This window comes from Anas platyrhynchos, chromosome 27 (assembly GCF_047663525.1).
Source record: "Anas platyrhynchos isolate ZD024472 breed Pekin duck chromosome 27, IASCAAS_PekinDuck_T2T, whole genome shotgun sequence".
NCBI lineage: Eukaryota > Metazoa > Chordata > Aves > Anseriformes > Anatidae > Anas > Anas platyrhynchos.
The window spans coordinates 8,096,165-8,113,779 of record NC_092613.1 but is presented as its reverse complement, the minus strand read 5'-3'; the positions used below and the strand labels follow the sequence as shown (position 1 = coordinate 8,113,779).

Here is a 17,615-nt window from a genome sequence, read left to right as displayed (position 1 = left end):
TGTTTTGCAATCAGTGGTCCCGGTAGTAAAGGAACAGAGCTCCGATAAATAACTTCTCATGGCCCAACCATGCCTTTCCCCCAGGGCTATAGATCTCTTAACTACAGACACACTCGTGCAGCCCCAGGAATCAGGTGCATAGCAAAATGCACAAATTACAGGATTTTTGGTATCACGGTATTTGCAATATTCCATATACTTAGAATAAAAAAGAGCATAAATGCTAAAAATAGCCCTAGTGCTTGTGAGCTAATCCTGTGTTTACCCAAACCACTCTCCTTTCAGTGTCTCAGGATTTGTGCCCTGCTCAGCTGTGCAGAAGTAATCAAAATGGTGCCTTGCATCCATCAAAAGATCTGAGAGTACAGTCAGTTTTGACTTTTGAAGTTTGTGCATCCAGCCATGGAAAGAAATAGGTGATTGCATCTGGCACGAAAGTGATAGATTTGCTTAGGAAGACTTCAACCTGAAGCACCAGGATCCAAGCAAATGATAAAAGCAGCGTGCGTTCACTTTGTTTCATCTCTTCCTCTCCTTGCTGCAGCTTGATAGACCAGGCTAGGATGTGACACGCTAAAACTTCATTTCCATAGCCACGCTCCCCACACCGCGCCGGTTGGGCTTTATCCATCGCAGGGCAGAATCTTAGGAGAGCATACTTTATTATAGCTCAATACAAGGCAGTGTGGTCAAAATAGCAACTGCCAATTTGCAGGACAGTGTGGGTTCCAATCTGTCTGTTATTTATGTTATAATGGAAATGGGATGGAAGAAATGACAAATACGCGTAGCAGACACGATGAGCATCCAGACGGGAAGGCATTATTAGCAAACATTCATTTAGCAGAGGCAACTACTGCCGCTACAGCCTGGGTAGTGTGTTGGACAGAACAGGAGCTTGGAACGGGAATACCTCGGATGAACACACAGAGAAGAAAAATGATGAAGGAAAATATCACTGGCGCGGCTGCATATGGCAGCGAGCGCTGTGCCAGCACTGGGATTCCTTCATCCACCAAGGCGAGCCGAGCTCCGCATCCAAACATCATCGTTAACTCTTTGAACATCCCTCTGGGACCTGACAAGGATTAGGGAAATGGGATTTCGGACCTCGTTTGAGGTATGGTGTCATTTCAAACCAGGTGGACCCGGTCAGATGCAGGCAGCCGTGCACTGATCCTGCACAGCCTGAAGGAGAGGAGAAGGGAGCGCAGAGCCCCTGCACCCAGCCAGCAGCTGGAGGGACCCAGCCCTTGGCTGCTCCTCTCCCGGCCAAGGCTCCCCCTTTTGGAGTGTTTTGCTCAGCACGCAGGCAGGCGTCCTCCTCCCATTTACAGCAGAGGACTGGGAAGGATTTAGGAGTGCAGGAAGGACCACAAAGCCAGGCCATGTTTTGACAAGGAAACACCAGCAGAGACCACCACCTTTGGTCCTGCCCCCGTTCCCTGCCTCCCTGTCCCCCAGCCCATGGCCATCGCCTGACACACAAAGCCCACGTCCAGCAGTCCCACTTTGAATTCTGGTACGGCCGCCTGCCCTTCATTTATATTCCTTCTCCTGTCAAAGCGATGGTGACATTAACAAGCACACTCAGAGGGGGGCTTTGTGCCAATTAACAATTTCTCGTTAGCTTAATTAGGGGACACATGTTTTTAATCACAGCTAAGAATGCGGAGTGATTGAAGAATTGATTCGGAGCTTTTGAAAGCATCACTGTCAGCGCAGGGAATTTAATTCGGCAGATGCGGTTAGAGAAAGAGAGCACGGGGCCCAAACAACTTGGGCTAAACGAGCCCAGCAGCAGGAGGATCTGCAGCGACACGGACAAGATTTCCCTCTCATCACCCACGAGAGCCTATCTTAAGTTCTGAGACGGTGAGAAACGTGTGTAAAAACATCACTGCCACTGCTGTGGTTCTGGGATTGGCACCTGTATGTGCAGCACAAACGCATCCCACCTCCTAAGCGATGAGCCCTGCAGCTCTCGGCACAGGGCAGAGCACCTCGGGAGAAGCCCCGTTAATGTCCCACGTTTGTTGTGGGAATATCGGGCTGCTTGAGCTGAGCGGGTACCTGAGGATATCTCCCGTGCCCAGACTTCTGTTCCCCCCTAGAGAGAAACACGATCAAACTGATCTATTTCACCTGAAGTCGGCACCGAAGTTGGATGTTAAATTTCATGAAATATGATGTTTTCCTCCCAGGCATGGTCTGTTCGCTGGCCGCTGGGCTTACGGGCTTATAGGATAAGTGAAGGAGCCAGCTGTGTTCTCCTCCTCCTTCCCCTGCTCTGAAATTGGAGTTTGAGAAATAATGGGCTCAATTCAATGGTTTTATTTTATCAGCAAGCAATGAGCATGGAAAACTTCAGAGCTGCCTCGAGACCTGCACCTCAGCCATCCCTCTGTCCAGCCTCCTGCCCGTGCCACCTCCCTGACACCGAGTTCAGACACCTCAGCCCCTCCAGCACCAACACCGTGTGCCCTGGGCGTGAGGAACAGGCAGGGTTTTGAACACTTCTCAAACAAATCCTGCCAATGGACGCTTGAGCCAGAGGGAGCAGATCAAAGCCGTGGCACCCCAACTGGATGTTTTTAGAGCAACCGAGGCTTCTGCAAAGGGCAACAAATTGTACCACGGTGGGAGGTGGGGGAACACAGCCCTGTCGAGGAGGTGTCGCTGAAAAAAATGAAGCTGCAATATTTTAGCTGCAGGAAGCAAACGCTGGCATCCCTCTGCCGCTCCCTCCTGGTAGCAGTTGTTGGTCCCCTGTTCATTCAAACTCTGGCCTTCACTGACGAGTGTTACTTAACGCATTCCTTTTGTCATCTTATTCTGAACTTGCCTTTGGGAAAGAAGCGGGAGCACAGCGCAGCACCTGCACGGTGCAGGAGGGATGACATTGACTGGCAATAGCAGGTATGGGAATAAAGGCCTCAAGGTCTTGGATAGCTGCAACAATATTTATGCAAGTGCTAAAATGAGTGGTTTCAGGCAACAAAAACACAAACAGAAGAACTGACGGTGTGGGCCTGACAAAAGGAGGTTATTTCTAATGCTGCTGGGGCAGTGAATCCGGCCCCGTTTCCACAGTGTCTCTCCAGACCACACGTCTATAATCAAAAGCCGCCTTTTTAACCCAGCCTTCTGCTTCACAGAACACATCACCACCTTCTCTGTAGAGAGGAGGAGGGGATTGAATGGCTGCACAACTTTAAACACACCTGAAAGTGAATTACACCACAGAACTCCATCGCCTTGACCTCGTGCTGGCATTTCATAACTGGAACTTGGAACCATTTTACATGTCCCCGTAGGTGACCTTACACAGTCTTGAGTGACAGGTGTCCAAAGACCTACAGCTTTGGTAAATCCCTTCTTTGCCCCACATCCCAGTGCTATGGATCTGGTCTGACGCTGTGACAGGGCATGGCAACAAATTCTGGTTGACTCCAAATCATCTCAGCTGCTGCTCACAGGATGCATTTGCCTTGCTCAAACACTGTCCTCTTAACAAATGTGGGCTGTGTCGTCTAAAATGAGGATGAGCTCTCCATTTAGCAAACACGCAGACAAATAACTCATTTCTTACCTTGATTTGTTTTAAAACTATTCTCCTTTTCCCCACCTAAACATAATAAACACTGTGGGAAGGTTAAGGTCAGAAGTAGATGGATTCTCTAAGTTAACAGACTGGAAATATTCAAAGAATGAAATCAGCAGAACCGAAGCCAGCTCTAATAGCTTTCATCTGTTATGTTTGCCTTCTTTCACTAATCTAATGCCCATGTTTTTGTAGAACAGGAGTTAAACAACTTTTTTCTTTCCAGATTTATGAGTAATATGTAGCAAATCTGGAAGCTCATTCACGCAAACAGTAGCTTTCCAAACCTCAGAAGCATTCATCTTAAACAAAAATTGTACGTGGGGTTTTTCAGGAGCGTCGGAGCCCTCGTGTAAGCGCAGCTATTGATTTCACCTTTAGAGCAGCAATTTAAGATATATATGCAGTGTCAGTGTTGCTGTTAATGAAACTTATCTTTCCCTACTCAGTATTCTGAGTATTTTCTTGTACATAGAAATTGGAGGAAGTTACAAATTACGCTGCAGTACGTGTAGGTGATGCATTACAAAAGATAATCATATTTTACACAGCATCGTTCATCTTGAGAGATGCCAAACAGCTCCTGAAATATTTGCATGGCACACGTCTCCTAATGCAGTGGGCAAAAAGATACAACGTGAGGATTCCTCTGCCCTTCCAATGCCTACACAAAAGCCATCAGACCAGTGGTTAACCCACCTGGCTTTGTATTCCAGGCTCTTTTCTCCTTCCTCTTTGTATTTGTCCGTGTGTAGCTAACTTCTCAAAGTCAAACCGATGATGTATTGCAGAAGACACCAGCATTTAACACAGCACCACGATTCCTGAACGTCTTTGTCACCCACGCAACCCCAGAGCCCTGGCAATATTAATGGATACCTCCCCGAGGCAATGCTAAAACGGCCCCAGGAGCCCTCTGCCGAGGGCAAAGCCGACTGTGGGGGGATCCATCAGAGCAGTGCCAGGGACCACCAGGCTCTGACAGGCTCTGGGAGGCTGCTTGGGGGGAAGGTGCCCCCATACCCCACTGCTCCTTTTTGCCACGAGCCTACAGCACCGGCCATGTGCAAGGGAGCCCTCTGGGAGGCATCCACACAGCATTTTTTGCCACCTGGGGATACAACATCCCTTCAATTTATTTCAGATCCCACATTCCTGTGTCTCATCCAGACTTCAGGCTTTAGCTTACAGTAAAAGCTGTATTGCTTCTCAAATCCTGCCTATAAGGCAGACAAAAACTCCTAGGAAGGTTAGAAAAGTAGAATTACATACTTCCCGTGGTGATCTGTTAGAAGTAAATCTGAGATCTTCCTCCACAAACACAGAGTTCATGAAGGCTCCAGCACAGAAAGGTCACGGCAAGGTTTGAGCCTCACATCCAGCTTCTTCCTCATCTCCTTTCAGAGCTGTCCTTCCCCCAAAGGCCCACCCTTGGAGCAGACCTCTCCTGAGCCAGGTCACTCAGTAGAAAGCCAAATATTCACAACCACAAGCAGAGACCCCAGCAGCCCCAGCCCCGTTATACCTCCACTGCAGCAATCCGGAGCCAGCCGCAGGCACGGCTCAACAGCAATTACCAGGCAGGTTCCATCCATTGCAGTGATTAATTGAGAACAGGAACTTCAGGCACCTGCAGTTTTGAAAAATAAACAAGCAATTAGTGAGGCTTACAACTCACGCCTGAGTCACTGCTCCCCTGCTTTTTTTTTTTTTTCCTTCCTTTTTTTGTAATATAACCGTGATGCTAACCAGAACTGATATTCAAGCACCACTTTGAATGATGTTGTCGTTATCTGTTCAATTCAGAGGACGTGGCCAAGAAGTCAATGGCCAGCTAGTCTATAAAAGCAGGTCAAGGAGAAACAATGCACTGGGGCAGAATTAGAGAAAATTATCTATTATCTTGGGGCTTCGATGTCAGCTGAGTCCTGCAGGCAGAACCAGAACAGACAGCGGCAGGCCACCAGGCTTGGATGCTTGGGAAGTGGCTGAAACTCACTGGGAGAAGGAGAGCTTTTAAAGACGTTGAAACGTAACAATATTTATAAGGAATAAAATTAGTTTATATATTTATAGAATGTGAAATAATTACTGCAAAGATTAAGAAAAAGAGGGAAATTATTAAACAAATAAAATGCCTATAAACAAACACACTTCTCAAAGAAATAAAAGGATTATGGCAAAGCTTGCCTGTGAAAATTGATAAAAAGCCTTATTCTTAATTTCCTCTCCATCCATTAAGAGCTAGCCATGTGGAGAAATTATTAGTATCTGTAATATTTCAACCTGTATTTTTAAATAGTCATCCAAATTAATGCAAAGCAGATGGAATGGGCCATATTTTCCTAAATTACGCACATTAAAATATGCAATTGAAGTTTTTGAGCTTGCAGACGAAGCTGTAGTGCCGGCACGGGCCCCGTCCCCCATCACCTGCCCCCCTACTGCCGCGGGGTGGCTGCAGCAGGGCCTGGGGAGTGCCTGGGGACCCCCTTTTGGGGGTCTCATTTGGGAATGATTTGTAGAAAAGAGGGCTATTAATGGTCTAGTCCATGTTTTTTTCCCCCCAAACAAGGCCTGCTCTGCCCAGTCTACTTTTGGTGGGTATTTATCTAACTGCCTGCTAAAATCATCACCAGGGTGCACGTGCAGACTCAGGAGCGGCTGTTGGGGGGCCGGGTTCTCACCTGCCCCATACGACCGAGCATCCCACTGCTCCCCACAGCCCCCAGCCCCATCTCCTGCCCTCGTGGCTCTCCTGTCCAGTGGCTCGCTGAGCCTGGACCCTTCCATTATAGGGAGCGAAGCCCAGGCTCGTGCACCGTGCCCGGCACAACCCGGCCGGGTGCCCCGAGCCCTGCAGGTCCCATGGCACACAAGCCAGCAGCAGCACCCGAGATAAAGCCGAGAGCATATGCACCAGCAGGACAAACACGTCTCCCTCGCGCAGAGACAGCCTGGCAAGGGCTCCTGGAAAGGCGTGAAGAAAGTTGCTGCCAGGATGTAAGAAAGGAGGGGGAGACAGCTGGCCTCGGAGCACAAAGCGCGCTCTTTCACATGAGCAGCGAGGCCAACAAAGCCTTTCCTCCCCCGACGCCCCGTCTGCTCCTTCCCCATTCACAGGAACCGGCAGCCTTGCCGAAAGACTAACGAAGGCTTATGCAAACTGCTCCTGCCATGTGGAGACCAATTAAGCATATGTGCACCCACCTATGCAAAACGTGAGCGTGGAGGCCGTGCACCGAGGCGCCCCCTTGGAAGCGGCGGCTCCAGGACGCACAGCTCGGCGTGCAGGGATCTCCGCAGCCCCAGCAGGGTCGTGCACACATCGGTGGGGTCTCACCCCGTGCTGTGCCCCTTCCTACACACTCAGTGGCTAGCAAATGATCTTGTGTGGTAGCCTGGTCTGCAGGATCTGTGTAGGAGAGGTAACCCAATGTGCCCCCATTCATCTGCAGCACTGGGTCGGAGTATTTGACGTGGCACCTTTGGTTTGGACTAAGGCAGAGGGAGGTTATTTTTTTTTCCCTGTGTTTCTGAACACTTCAGCAACTAAAAAACTCAAAATTTCTATTCTGCTTCAAATGTGGGAGGCCTTGTTCTCTGGTTTTGCTGTGTTTACACACCACGACGGTAAGCACCGCGTGGCAATAAGTGGGGATGTGCACTGAGAAAGGAACGAGCTGAGACGGGGGGACGGGGCTAAAAGAAAACAGGCCTGGAGGTAAAAACGAAGTCTCTGATGAAAAGCAGAATTAAACACGCCACAACATTTCCTGCTGCTTCTATCAGAAACCCCAGACAGACCCCCTCTGTGCACAGGCGTACAAAATTCACAGGAGATGGCCCCGAGAGGAAAGCCTTATCAGTAAGGACAGGTACGTCTCCCACCGCCGTGCTGCTCTGTGAATTATATCTTAACACTTTACCTGTTTCTCCTGAACTGATGTAAATATCTCCATGTTAATCTAATGGCACTGATTCTGGCGTGCCTTTCAGAGAAGTAACTGCTCTCCTCTGGTTTCAAATCAAGCACGGGTTTTCTTCCCTATTGGACCGGTTTGGATTTGATCGCTCCTGCATTGATTTACCTCAACTTCTGCCATCGAAACAAAAGCTCTCCCTGTCGCACTTGGGTTTGCTCCTTGTCAGAGCCAGGAAACAGCCCCGGCAGCAGCGTGGCAGTGCCCGGGTCAGGCTCCCTCAGGAGCCTGCTGTAGCAAACCTTGTGCTTGCTTTCAAAATATTTTCCTCCTGGCAGAATAAAATTTTTCCGCATGAGTCTGGGGAGCGGGCAGGCAATGCCAGCACGGCTGCGACTCGCACACAGCCGCTCGGAAGACTCTGATGTAAACAGTTCGGTCAGTTTGGAACAGACCCCGAGATAAACCCCGAGTTAATCCCACAACCGCAGCCTCCAGCCAGCAGCGAGCAAGTCTCCTCTGCCGGGATAAATCCGCGGGCGAGAAGCCAGGGGAGCTGTGATAGCGTACACTGCCTGCGAATCTGCTCTGCTGTTTCCAAATAAATAAAAAAACCCACAGACAGAAGGTTGGCTACGTGCGAACATGGAGAGGGAGGCTTCAAACAGATAAATCTGGAGGAGAGCGCAAGGTCTGCAGGGGTTTGTGATGGATTACGTTGCATGTTTGAACATAATACACATTAAGGCTGGAGACACTGATGCCGTGAATGGTGTGAAATTCCATCTAATGTGGGTTGTTTGCCTGACACAAACATGTTTAGCACGAGATGGAACAAAGGCGAGAAAATCACAGCAGAGTTTTTGAGTGATGCTTGAAAAATTGTTTGCTCCCGCCTCACCCCCCCTTAAAAATGCCACTTGTTTTCCTCCAACCCCAAACCTCTCCCCCCTTTTCTGGTAATGGCTTAGTAAATAATTCAGAGCAAAAACAAGAACCAGAACTCGGCGTAATAAAAATGATGTCTCTATCTGCTGTTGAGGCGCATTGTGCCACTTAAGTAAGACAGATGGGAGGATGTGCTGTACTTTGCTTAGCAAACTGCATTGAGAGAAACTGAATCAGCCTGAAATTAGAGCAGAGGGCGAGATGGGGGTGGAGGAACCGGTACGGTGTTGCCTGACAAAGATGCAGGGAAAAGTAATTTACTCTGAAATGACAGTTTGAAGGGGGAAGAAAAATAAACACACAGGAGGGAGCTTAGACTCATTAGCAGCCCAGCCTCGGTATTTCATCGTTAATAATAATAAAGAACCCGGCTGAAGCAGTGACTCACAATAGCACTCGAGTCTCCAGGTCTCCATCTTTAGTTAACACACAAGAACTGGCAGTGCGGCGGCGAAGTGGGATGAGGAATGGGTCGGATACGACGTGGGCTGCTGCTGGCAGAGCTGCCGAAGGCGCGGGTGACTCTTCGGGGAGCAGAGCTGATTTATGCCAGGCCAAGGCCGGGGCAATTAGAGCCGCAGCATTCCTCCGGCCTTAATGTGTCCCGGGCACGCTGAGCACCAGCCCGGTACCGCGGCAGGGCTGTCTGGGGCTCCATCGCTCAGAGGGCTCCCGCTCGGCTTTATGAATATTGTTCTTCCTGTGAAATATATTTGCTGTGTACTGGAACAAGGAGGAGCAGAGACAAAGGGAAATAACGGCGATGGCTCCGTGCTCGGGGGCCACAAAACGGCTGGGGCTAAAACAGAGCAGGGAGCAGGGAGAACTGCTTGACCTAGCTGAAGTTTAAGGACCAGGGTTGGTCAAAATATTGCTTCCACCATTCAATATTCCAAGTGGTTAGCTCACTTAGCAATCTCCCTGCTGAAATACGCTTTCTGTTCTGTCTTCCCCATGGCAGCCCAGGCTGTGCTCTCGCGTTGAGCCAGGTATCTCCGAAGGACAGCATGCTATCTTTATCATGACGGTCTTGTGTTCCTATAATTTAACTTATTGCCCTAATTGTGCCGTGTTAAAGTACATCGACGTGACTCAGTTGTAGGAAGAGCCGGCGGTCCCAATGGCCAACGATCACCCATAGCTGAAAGCACATTTTCAGCCAAGCCTCAGCCCCCGTGTGCTAAGCAATTCTGACAATCTAAACACTTATTTGGGTTCCCAGATGGGAGCTGAGCTATTTGGGAGAGCTTGTCTTGGAATTTTAAGCACTGAAAATTTGGCTTTCAGTGTAACTCAGATTCAGGGCTTTAGTATCTGTTTTGCTTCCACTGGAAACCAAACAGAGCCTAACCCACCCCCCCAGGAAGCCCCACACAGCTTTAAGTTTGAAGTGTAATTTATAAATATTGATCGTGTGCTTGTGGCTCAATCTCGGAAGGTGCTGAGTACACACACATCTTACTGATGCCCTTTGGACAGCCTCGGGGGAAAGCCACTTGATAAATGCACAATCCTGTTATTCTAGTAACAAGAAGTGCTAAGAACTGTTATTGTAATGTCCCTTCAAACACAAGTGCAGATTTGTTTTGGAAACGTGCATATAATGGAAGTTGCAAGGTAGAGGTTCAATACATTAATTATGCCTCGGCATGCGAGCTTTGACAGATTATGGGCAGACTAATTAAATGTCTTTAATTAAAATACACGGTCCTTGCAAAACTCAGACTGGAGATGGACGAGGCGGCTCTGCTACGCTTGGAAGTGACCTTAATGAAGTCATCCAGAACCAAACGCAGCCCAGCGCCTTCGCTGCATCAGCACGGCACCGGGACCGCACGCCTCCGGGGTTCGAGCAGAGAGTGGCAGATCCTGGGCTAGGACTGAGCGAGACAGCGCCTGCAGAACGCAGCCGTCCTCTTCTGACTTGCCCAGGGAAGGCTGAAGTCCCGTTCCTGCCACGTTGTGCGTTGGTCCTGCTGGGAAGGGAGATGCACGGCACGGGAGGAGCTGCGGTGTTGCTCCTGTGCAGATGCCATCTGAAAGGGTCTGTTTATAATCCCAGAAAACTGCACCGGTGAAGATCCTAAACACAAAACCAGGAAATGTTTCACGTTTTTAAAGAGGAGCTTCTGGTTTTCCCTTCTTTGTTCTGTGCCAGCACACGCAACACTGGGTTGTAAAGACTAAGGATCACTTTGTGTTTTATCATGAGAACCTTGGCTTTCAGACTCTCTATAGGTTCAACCGAATCTTTTCAACTGAGTTATGGTTCATATTTACATAAATTACCATATGAAACTTGTTAATATTTCCTGAATATTCGTTCTGGTAGCGCTATTAGACAGGGCTCTGCGCTTTTGTTTGGGACTCAGTGTCAGCAAATCGCAGTTCATGACTGTGATCAGTTAGGAACACAGCAAAATGTATTCCCTAACACACAGCCTGGGTGTCAAATAGTCTGTCCTGAGAAACGTGATCTGAAATCAGCAGAATTTTAGCATGGAAACCACAGGGAGGGCTGTCACTGGGTCTGCGGGAAGCTCCCAACCCACTGCCACGTACGCGCTGCGTGAGCTCAGCCTGGCTTCGTGGAAGGTGCTGGGCTGGGAACACGCTCTGGTGTCATTTTTGATTCTATTTTTTTAGAATCATCAATAAGAGGATAGACCAAGAGGAATTTCACCTCCTGAAAACGATTTATCGATGGATTTCTGCATTGATAGTGTAATTCCCTGCTGGTATACTCGCTGTGCCAATGAGGTAGGCAGGAGGCTCTGCACCTCTCCGCTGCAGGAGGAGGTGATGAAATCTGTCTGGATGGTGGCTGGAAGGATCCTCAGCGCTCTGCACTGGATAACCCCGGAGCTGGGAGTCTGGGGGGACCGGGACGACATCCTGCCCACTGCCAACACCGTGCCTGGGACGTGCCCAGCTTGAGCCACTGAATCCTGCAGGGTCTTGGCCCATGGCCTGCTGCAGAAAGCAGGACCTACTAATTCTGTGGATTAAGCCCTGTGGCCTTGTTGCAGATTTACCTCTGAATGCAAACTGCCCTAGGTGAAGAGCACAGTGAGAACAGTCGGATGGGTTTTGCCATGAGAGCAGCAGCACGGGCTGAGCATCGCCGAGCCTGGAAATGCAAGGTTCCCTTCAGATTGTACCTGTGCGACTGACGGCTCTTATCAACCCCTGGCTGGTTCTGACACGAGGAGCTGAGCACTGCTCTCGGAGGATCTGCCACCTGGGGAAGGTTTGCAGCCAGGTCCCAGCTTCCACCCAGCGCTGCCTGATCCCGCACAGCCCCCGGCTGGTGGGGGCCCTGCAGCTCACAGAGGCCGTAACGCACTCAGGATCAGCCCCGTTTTCCTCTTGTTCATGGAAAACACAGAGGGGATTCCCCTGAATGATCAACTGCTGTTCAGCAGCACCTCTCTCCCACCTGTAACACCGGGCAGCAAATCCCGGCTGCAGATGTTTAATGACAAGGGATGAAATTAGATTCCATCCACAACTGAGTTTAATTTCTCTGAGGACCATGAATCTGTCACTGGCAGGGGTGCTCACAGGAGTGGATGACAGCGCTTCCTCAGGGCAGTGACAGATTTGTGTGGTCCCTGCTCACTCCGCCCGGGTCTCTCCTCTCTGCAGATGAAGACCACACGGGGTTTTCCACGGCAGTGGTTTAAAGTTAATGGACCTGATACTCCAGTTCCAGCCAAAAGGACACCTCCTCTTTCAGTCCTTGTTTACGTGAAATTTGCTTTTCACGCACCAGATGTTCCCTGGGCAGCACTTCCAAGGCTGGGAACTCCTGGCGAGCACAGGAGGGGAAGCTGGAGCAGAGGCAGTGGCCGTGTGGCTCCACAGCCTGGGCATTATTTCTTTAACGAGCCCCCAGCTCAGGGCAGACTGTGCTCGTACCCACCCTGAAACCAAATCACCACCTCCCCTGTACACAGGGACTGTGCATGAGGGCAGAAAACCTCCCAGTGACAAATCAAGCCCCCAGGGCTGCGTAAGGCTCTCACCTCCAAGGACCCAGCGCCCTGCAGTGCCTCCGTGTGCCGCAGCGGGCAGAGCTCAGGCACACGGCTCAGGCTGTGTCCCTGGAGCAGCCTGTTTTAAATCCCGTCTCTGTGAAGCATCCGTGCAGGGACTGGGTACAGGCAGAGCTGGTGCTGCTGAGGAACGCGTCAGCCAGCGGTAACCCCCCGGCAGGAAGGATTACACGCTCACCTTGCACGCAGGCACGAGGGGAGCAGAGTGGAGTGGGATGTAGCCACGGCAGATGAAAGGGTTTTCAATGCTTCAGAAAGCAGCAGATAGAAATCACAAATATATTATTTTTCCATCTTTTTCTACTCCATTTCTACTGTCAAAGATAGCGATCTAAAGCTTCTGCTGTCTCACGCCTCACTTTTCCCCCTCCCGGACTAGCAGTGGTGCAGGGTTGTTCTCACCCCTTCATCCACAACACTGGGTAGGAAATTTGGAAAGTTTTCCCGAGCTTCTTTTATCAAACCGTCCTCATCCAAACCCAAGCCTTTTGGGAAAGCCGAGAGCCTGCTGTTGTTTCCACTGCTAGATGTTTTGTACTTCGTTAATCCCTTCTTCCCAATTTGCCATTTCACCCTGCTAGCACTGGAACAAGGGAGATGTGAAGATAAGCAAAATAGGCCCAAAACCCCCTGACGGAGAGGTGATGACATCACCAACCATCTGGAGCCTGTGGTCTTCCAGAGAAGAACCTCAAAAACTAATTAAAAATAAAAATATGCTGCGTCATAAAGGCTGAACTGCCAGCAGGACCGCGGATAAATCAGCGATCACTACACCCTCCCCTCCCCACAGACCCTCCCAGTAACTCCAGTTTTGTGACAGGGAGGGAGAGCAGCACAATTGGGAGAGGTGGCAGCAAGTCATGAAGCTCTGAGAGCTGGGAGCGGGAGCTCTCATCTCTCCAGGTTGTTTTACTGCCTTCCATCTGCCACCTTCGGACACGTGCAGACCTCGCAGCCACCTTCTCTTCTCTTGATGGCAGGAAAATACATCACACCATCAGAAATTCCTCCTCATTCCAAGCTCCTCCGCAGTTCCCATCCCGCTCACACACACCACAGACCCCTCTCCAACCTCTCTTTTGGACCCTAACCCCCCCGGTTTGCTGCGAACAACCAGCAGAAGCAGCAGCCTCTCACCCGTTCGTACTACTGACGGGAGCAGAACCATGTTCTAAATTTCATTTCAGTGACAAAATCTCTATAAACCATCACACGGCACAAAACCTAGTGACCTTCAAGGCTACTAAGTGGACTTTTTTGGTTTAATTCCAGCTTAGACCCCAACGCAGCAGGGTGGTGATGGCTCTCCAAGCTCCGCTCCGTGCAGCACGCCGCCTCACTCCCGGTAAGGTCAGGAGGCTCATCAGCAACAAACCTGCTAACGGCGACTTCACAAAAGGCAATTTCTCTTCCAGGGTCCATCACTCTATTAATGAACCCGTAAGCTAAAGAACAGCACTTTCCAAGATTTATAGACCTTTTTTTTTTTTGCCTGTTAGGGGCCTATCAGCTCTGGAGAATAATTTCATCTTGCGCGGCTGGATGGGATAAGACAGAAAGCTGCCCTGCCAAAGGTGTTTTCTTCCCCAGACGGACTTCCCATGATATTCCCACAAGGAACAGCAACCAGGCTGTGTTCGTACTGCTAAACCAGCAAGTGGACACATCCACATCCAGAGAGAGCCTCCATCTCCCTCTGCCATTGAGTTACTGAGGCTTGTCTCAATCGTGGCACTGAGTTATTTTTGCACCAGAGGTCTCTGGGTTGCAATCAACAACTTCATTTTTTCAGTCACTTAGCATCTGCTGTGTTGATTTCCCATTGATTTTTATCTGTACGTAGCCTTTAAAAGCTGCTACCATGAGGCCCAAATAGGAGGCTTTCCAACTCCTAAGTAGGGGTTAAGGCCAAGAGCAACTTTTGGCCAAGTTTAAGAACTGTGGAGCCACATGCGAAGCTGCCCCCTCTCGCCTTAAAACACCTCTTCCCAGGAAAACAAAAGAAAACGGAGCAGTGCTTCCTCAGGGCTGGGAGGCTGCCTCCTGGACCTCTTAATTTCTATGGCTTCCCTAAAGATCTTGTCTTTAATAGAGTATAAAACATTATAAAACATCTAGTTCCTGATACTAAGCAGCTCATCACAGAAGAGGTCCTGATTTTGCGATGGTTTCTCTCATTTTCCTGTCCTTCAGCAGTAATTGTTCCTGCTCCGTGCGAGGAGCAATCAATTCAGCAGAGGGAGGAGCAGGACTCAGGGCGAGTGGCTGAGCCGCTCGTGTCCTCTAGGTACAAGTGGCCACAACCTCATCAGAGCCTTTCAGGAGAGCTGATGAAAAGTGCTAATAGGAACCAGGTATTTAAATGATGACTCTGTCAGAATTATCCAAAGTGATGCCCTCAAATTTGTTTTTCTCAGATGTTTGAGCCCTTCTGAGGGCCATAGAGGATGAGACCAAGCAGCAGAGATGACAGAAGTGGGAATCCCACGTGGCGCTGCTGTCTCACCTTCGGAAAGCTCTGATTTATCTGCACACAAATGAAAGGGACTTTCACACCAAGGACTCTGCAATGTTTTAAGAGCTTTTCTTGTCTTGATTGTAATGCCATTTGAAAACGAATCCATGCGGTTTTATTTTCTCTGCTTCCATTTGCCCAGCCCTTGCCAGTGACTGTCCCAGGGCTGAGACCGGCGTCTGGAGCAAACCCAGCAGGTGGGACTGGGAAAAGTCCAAAAAATTGGGCTGCAAAAGGCAAAGGGCAGTTTGTCTGCAGATTGCTGCGCTCATCGAGGCAGAAGCACCATGAGGAGAGAAGATTTTGTTGCTTCAGTTTCTTCCAGTTCACCCAACAGTCCCCAGCGTGGGTGCGCAGTGGGGCTGGGGTTTGGCACCAAGGATGATGCTGGGGGAGATCATGGAGCGAAGGCACAGCCCTGACGGTGGGGACATGCAGCACAAGCCACGTGCATCGCTCTGCTCTGACCCCACAGCCCCCGGAGGTCCCAGCTCGTGCTGAAGCCGCCCGTGTCAGGTTGTTTGCACTGCAGGAGACAGCCAGGGGCAGCTCCCAGACAGGCTTCAGAAGATGCAGAAAAGAGAAGACTGGGAGGTTCTTCTAAAAACCGATCCCATTCCTTTACGAATTCATGCCATTTGGGGGCCACATTAATCTGGCTGCCTTTCCTCTGTAATTTATCTTTAAGCATAATCTTGAACGTCTAAAAGGAAAAGTGTTTTATTTTCAAAGGAAAGCGAGCAATTCATAAAACATTATATGTTGACACATTCTGGAGAATATAAAGGGGCTCATTGCTCTGATTCAGGACCTATTTGCATAATTTTTCCTTCTCTCACCACAGGTAAATCATGGCTAAATATCGAAGCATTTATCACCTGGGCGTTTGCAAGCCAGACTTCACACGAGCATAGAAGGGAGGGCCACGCTTTCCCAAGCACATGCATCAAACTACAAAAATATTTTGGCACTTGTCTAGCTCTGAGCTCACAAAATTAAGACCATTAAGACCTCTGAGCAGAAATGCCTCTGTTTGGAGGAAATTCACCCTAGAGTTATTTTTCACACGATTCCTAAAGAAGGTCTCAAAGCGGTGCTCACGCATGCCTGAAATGATGCATAGACCTCCACTGCCACAGAGCAGTGGTGAGCTCCCCACCGAGAACGCTCACAGAAATAAATACCAAGAAAAAGCAGGGCTTGGGCGTTCAGTCATCCACACTGAGCCCCTGCTCTGTAGGCTGACCTGTTGCTCTGTGAGGTTGTCTCTCGGTGATGTTGGGACGTTTAATTTGGCTCAGAACGGCTGGCTGTGTCCTCAGCTAACTGCAGCTGAGGTGACCTCGCATCAGATGCTGACACGAGGATCACGTCTTGCTCGAGTTCCTGTTCAGCACCTCTACAATATTTAACAGAGAGTCAATTGGAAATGTGTTTTACACAGCAGAAGCTTTCAGTCCTAAACAAATGAAAACAGGACAGAATAAAATGTGCTCATTCTTACACTGTCCGCTCCTATTTCAACCCAAAACGGTGACTAAGGGGCAAATAAATACGTGAGGAGAAACATTACTGTCTGCCACGGAACGTCAGACATTTTCCCTTGTCTCATCTTCCATTTTCCCTTCTGTTGTCCTAATAAATAAAATAATACTTTGGGGATTTGGATTTACAAACAAACCATCTCCGTATTTGGCTATATCTTCTATAGCAACACAAGAGGAAGGTTCTGTTACTCAATAACTAACTGTACACAGAAAACGCATACAAATTATTGCAGCTGTCGCTATCACAACTTAGGAGTAAATGCAGATGGCATGAAATAATATTCACAAACAGCTAATAGAATTTTAATGGCTTTAGAAAGAAAATAAAATGAACGACACTGTATTTACTTGCGATACGACGGGGATTTATAGTGTGCCAGTGCAAGTAACGAGTCACTTTGGACCTTGCATTTTCACACATTCAGAAGTGGGCAAGTCCCTGTGGGTTTTATTTATGGGAAGTTTAAATAGCAATCATAATTTGTGAAATATTCAAGGATGCATCTGCATAAAGTATGATGTTCGCATTATGCAAATGTCATGTATGATGAATGAAATGCATCAAATGTCTTGAGGACACCCAGATGTTAAGCCTACCAGGATGCCAGGAAACATGGAAGGAGGTGAAGAACATGATTTCTTCTTGACTTAATTGATTTTCATGTTCCAGCATCACCTTCTAAATACTTCCAATCAAGAAGCAAGCTACAGTTACAGTTCACTTGTTGTGGTTGTCTTCTTTAATCATCATTCTCACTTTCCTTTTCCCAGAGCAGCCCAAAACTCAACACAGCCTTTTAAATGGTTAAACGAGAACATTTCCAGACACACGCAGCGTTCAAGTGTGAATGCTTACTAGCTGAGTGCCACATTGGTGTCGTGCTTTCTTTACATTTTTTGTTCTGTGGCCAACGAGGGCAGAAAGACCACGCTGCAGCTGGCTGTAAGCCACAGTCCTGCCTGCATTGAGGCTGGTGGGACTGTGGTCACGGCACTAACGAAGGGCTGGGAACCAGA

At 49.0% G+C, this 17,615-nt stretch overlaps 1 protein-coding gene across 5 annotated transcripts in view; it reads right to left on the bottom strand.

Moving 5' to 3' along the window:
- PLXNA2 (plexin A2) overlaps positions 1 to 17,615 on the bottom strand; it is a 412,814-nt gene that overhangs the window by 267,049 nt on the left and 128,150 nt on the right. For all 5 annotated transcript variants that reach the window (XM_072028626.1, XM_072028627.1, XM_072028625.1 and 2 more), the window contains exon 4: positions 5,130 to 5,234. The gene's annotated coding sequence lies outside the window, so the exon portion shown is untranslated. The remainder of the gene's footprint in view (positions 1 to 5,129; positions 5,235 to 17,615) is intronic.